The following is a 5,400-nucleotide window of genomic DNA, read 5'->3' as shown; positions in this document are numbered from 1 at the left end:
CAGTTTTTCCTAATTGCACTACAGGGATTTATCCACAAGGGGGAAACATAACACCAGGGTCCTGCATTAGAACCGGCCATTGGCTTGCTTTAAGCAGTGGCGTCCATTATTGTCAGAGCTAGCATAATGATGAGAATTATTGTTAGTGAGCAGTGCTGTCCCAACCTAAATAATGTGCTCCCTTCCTCAAATATTAGGGCAATTTTGTCAGAGCAGCTACCAAGCTCCATCATTTTTTTCACACACACGCACATACACCCCATTATTGCATGGTGGCCAATGTTCCACACTCCTCTGATTTTGTCCTACTATTCGTAATTAATAATTGGACCCCTGAAGATTACACCTTTATCACAAAATCTGGTACGTTCCCCCGATCTCTGGTGGTGGGTGGTCTTTGGAAAAAGCAAATAATGGTACTGACATGATGTCAGAGCTGTAATAATACACTGTGAGTAAAGCATGACTCCTCTCTAGAAAGACTTCATACATTCATAGTATACATTTATAGTATCTCCTCCGTTATCCGGGATGAATAAAAGCTCTACTGGCATTTCTTTAATTTTCCTGATCTGCAACTTTTTCTTCATCACTGATAGGTTTCTTTTAAAGCCTATCTGAACTTTCTGTTATAATCAGTTAAATACATCTCAGGTGTATTAAAAGAAGAGGTGAGCAAAGTCTAAGATCCCATTCACGGTTATCCAGCTTGCTTCCTTATCACCCATTATGCATGTTAACACAGCAGGATGCATGATATGTAACATTATCATGCATTATATCAAGGCAGCCATTCATCCAACACACCAAAACAGACAAAAGATCTGACATGGCCATGTGTGGGCTGTCACAAGGTGTTAATATACATATTGTGCTGCAGCCAATAAAGGTCCCATGGTGGCATGCTCCTGAGAGGGGCCCATGGGTCTTTTCTGAGTCAAGCCTACAGCATTGCAAAGCTCATGCTCACTTTTGATTGGAGAGCTCTACTGGGGGCTCATAATGGATGCGTTAGACTTTCACAGAGAAACAATTTTAGATTTGTAAATGTATTCAGAGCCTGTACTTAGTTGAAGCAGCAATTACAGCCTTGTGTCTTTGTGGGTATGCTGCAGCAAGCTTTGCACACCTGGATTGGGGGATTTTCTGTCATTCTTCTTGTCCCTAAGCCGGGCCGAGATGTGGAGTCAAAAATGTAGTTGCAAAAACCACAACACCATCCAGAAGTGCAAACGGACCTGGAACGACCTCCATGTTTCGGTAAATCCTGTTCCGTGTCTTTTTTTTTTTTTTTTTAATTTTGGAGAATCGTGACTACAAGAGACCATGTAACATGTAGGGAACACATCCCTCCACAAGAGGGCGTGCTAAAACTAAGGTAGCTCAGGTAGTGTTTTTACTTCCACCAGCAAATAGAGTACTTTTGCAGGAGCTCCTGCTCCTCTGGGGTAAAGGAGTCACATGGTTCAGATCAGGAAGTAAACAGCGTAAGATTCCTAGGCAAAGGTGATGCTGCTGGCTGCAGAAGACTGCAAGGTAAGTGGTGCTAAAGTAGGCACAAATCCCCTATTTTTTATGGGGATCTGTGACCGCTTCCTTTCTAATGAAGGCATTTTTTTCCCAAATATGGTTTCATTTCCAGCTAAAGGCAACCTCTTCCTTTCCCAAATGAAGTAACTCCCTCCCATTTCAAAATGCTTCCATTTCCAAATGAATGAAGCTTGTTTAATTCCCAAATGGTTCCATTCCTAGATGAAGGCAGCCTTTTCTTTTCCCAGCGCAACAATCTCACCAAAGCTGGACGTACATTATAAATGTTGAATGGGCAAAGGAGAGCAAAAGCTCTTCCATCGCTTTGACAACTAATGAGTGTGAACCGTCCCTGGTGGTGCCAATGGTGCTGTTAGTGAACATTACATTGAATACAATCATTTCTAATCCAGAAGGTACGGAGCTTGGACCGTGTACACATTATATGATGGGAATGTTCCTTTGCCTAAAGCCATGATACCCGTAAGTACTCTGATGCCTCAATTCAACTGGTGCACCAAACAAATGCATTTATTAATGAACCTTTGCAGGATCCAGAACTGCTGCCATGTTATTGGATTGATATCCACCTGGAACAATCATGTATATGAGATATGGACCTCACCTTATCTACCACAAATTATGATGGTCTGAGTAAGAGCCAAGCTATTAGCAGTTTGAAATATGAGCATCAACAATAGTAGTGGCACTTCTATTTCTCCATTACATTTATTTATTACAAAAACATCCCATCCTAAACAGAATTCTTTTGGTTAGGTTGTATTAGCCATGCAGAGATTCCGTATTGGCTGTAATGGAGGCTGTATAAACTTCCAATCCAATTCCAATAAGTCTTTCCTTGTGGAAGGTAGGATGGGAGACTTAGGGTGTAGTCATACCTCCAGGGTAACATGCTAGGGTAATAGATATCTTGGTACTTACCCTCCTCACACAGACTCCCAATACCTTGTCTGCCCACCAAGGTTCCCCTGCACCCCCAAAATACCAGGTCAGAGTTCATGTAATTGGGGAATGGATAGTTCAAATAGATAGTTATACATACAGGGCCTGATTTATAAAAGATCTTTATAAGACTGGAGAAGATAGACTATCATGGGAGAACCTGGGTGATCCACGGAAACTGAAATAGATTTCTTTAAAATCAATTGCTGTTAGTTGGCAAATGTTTTCAGTCCTGGACCAGATCCATTCCAGGTTTACTTGCCATCCTTGAAGAACCTTGATAAATCAGGCCCATATTTTCTTTATTACACATTAGAGCAATTAGCAACTCTTGGGTTAGTGATCAGAACTGGGAAGGGAAAGCAAACATGAAAGGCAAATTTACCTAATCCAGTGCCGCCATCACCAGGCCAAATATTAGGTGCCCATGAGTCAGGTTCTTTTTCTAGTTAATCCCTGGAGGGACCATTGGTTATCAGATGTCCAGGGTAAGTTTAGCAGAGTCCATATGAGAAGAGTTCTGACTATAACTTTCTTTCATTTCTTTGTACCACTGTTCATTTTAATAAATAGCGTTCTATAAAAATCACAATGACAAATCTCAGTTCAGCTTTAGAACTGGCAGCCTGCTTTTATGGTTGGCGATGGTTATGAATCTATTCTCAGCAGGGGACATTATGCTAGGGGCTTTTTATTTGCAGATAGAGGAAAATCAGACCTATTGTGCATGTGCAGGATTTCCAATTACCCGCATGCGTAGTAGACCTGGCAGAAAGCATGTCATACTGCACGTGTCTAACATTTAGATTTCTCGCATGTGCAGTAATGATATTTGAAAGTCGGGTCCAACTGGGCATGTGCGGGATTTCGGTTCCACCCATGCGCAGTAGACCTGTCAAATAGCGGGTCATACTGCACATGCGTGGGATTCCGATTTCACGGGGGACAAATGTTGGGAAACGCCAACTCCCTAAACAGGACAGAAGGGAAGAGAATGCTGCCAATGTGCTGAGTGATCAGGAAACAAAAATGAACATTTTCACAGTAAGTTCTCTTTTTTGGTGACAACCTAAAGAACTTTGATGGTGACAACCCGGTGTATTTGGTTCTGAATCTCTCTACAGCTGGGACCCAAACACAATCCAGAACATGGCGCTGGGAAATCTAATGGAGGAGGAAGAACCAAAAACTACAAAGTCATGTTGAGGGATTACTAAGTGATGGCAAAGGGAAAATCCTGCTGAAATTCTAGCTAGTGGCAGACATAGCAGAATTCTCCATTATTGGATTCTTCATTGGAAGGATTGAATGCTAATACCGCAGTTAATAATAATAAATGTATATTTGTAGTGTATAGAGTTTGTGCTTGATATCCATCATACTTTGTTACAAAGCAGATGTTACTCTCAGGATAGCACCTTATAGGAGACGGTATGATGACCAGAATAAGGCAGCTTCCACTTGACATGCGCATGCTATCCACATACTTTAAACAATGTCCAGAGTTACAGAGCATGCAAGTATTGTGCAAAAGGGACACCAAGGCATATTGGTAAATCATTCCATTTGTGGCCACATGGGGGTGACAGCAAGCAATGTGCTCTTAATGCTTGAATCTGCTTCCCGAGGCTCTTTCCATCCTCCTTCCAGCAGTGCACAGCTCTCTGCACCAGTGTAAGTTTTTAACAAGGGGGAACTCTTGAAGTAACTTTTAGATTGTAGAGAACCCCTGCTATATTTACTATATCCACAGCTCACAGTATATTAGTGTGGTGGTCAGTAGGAAGAATGTCTCACACTGTTGGCCAGTAGGAATAATGTCACCCTTACAGCCAAAAAGATCATTGGTGTCACTTAAATTAACCTGAGAGGTATAAATTGATCAAAGAACCCTTAGCAACCTCTGCAGGAATCCTGTTTGATGTAGCTTTGTTTCTTAACTGCACTACAGGAATGTGCCCACAAGGGGGGGGACAACACACCAGTGTCCTGCATTAGAATAAGTAATTGGCTTGCTGGCATGTGTTTTGCCATAGCTAGTATAATGATGAAGTATAAAAGCTGGCAATTATATCTCAAACTAAATCATGTGTTTCTTTTCCCCCCAAATGATTGAACAATTTGATTTTTGGAGCAGCTACCAAAATCCCGGAATTTCGTACCTCCGTCCTGTGTCTTGCATGGTTCCCAAAACTCCACATTATCTTGTTCTTAGCATATTAAATTAGCATTGGAAGGTTAACCAATGTCACATTAGGCCCGGTACATTTCCATTTTCTTCTCCAGTGGCGGCTGTTGAACTGTGTTACTTTAAAGCATCAGAGTGCCATTAAGAACCTCATGGAGCTAACACTAATGTATTGCAGAGGATGAACAACTTATTATGTTTGGAAGGATCACAACCTGACTAATAAATCTTGTCCCCTACCAGCACCATGTACAGATGGATGCATGCTGTGAACAAGCAGTGGTCTCTCTGCAGAGCGACACAACCCTGCTGAGTCATACCTTTTGCTCTGCAATTAGCACATCCTATGCTTCCTGCTGATTGAAGAGCTCTGATTTAGCAGGAGGTGTATTAAACCCCTGCAGTGAGACTACTGCTTGCATAGAGTATGAGACCTTCCTAACAGCATACTGGCATTGGACTGATTCTGGCTGCTTCTAACTGGAAGTGTTTGCTCACTTTTTTATGCATCTGGATTGTATTAGGCAATTTAAAGTTTCATTGCATTTTAAAAACATAAAAGCCCCCAAAAGTGCAGAATCCACTGCTTCAGAATCCCACTGCAGCTGATCACATGACCAAATGCCCATGCATTTGGTCACATGGCCAGAGCCATGAACTCTCACAGAGAAAAGATTGAAGTGTGTCTGTGTTAGGATGACTGAATATTGTAGATACAG

Source organism: Pyxicephalus adspersus, chromosome 9 (assembly GCF_032062135.1).
Source record: "Pyxicephalus adspersus chromosome 9, UCB_Pads_2.0, whole genome shotgun sequence".
Classification (NCBI taxonomy): Eukaryota; Metazoa; Chordata; class Amphibia; order Anura; family Pyxicephalidae; genus Pyxicephalus; species Pyxicephalus adspersus.
The sequence above is the reverse complement of the archived record's forward strand: the minus strand, read 5'-3'. Positions refer to the sequence as shown.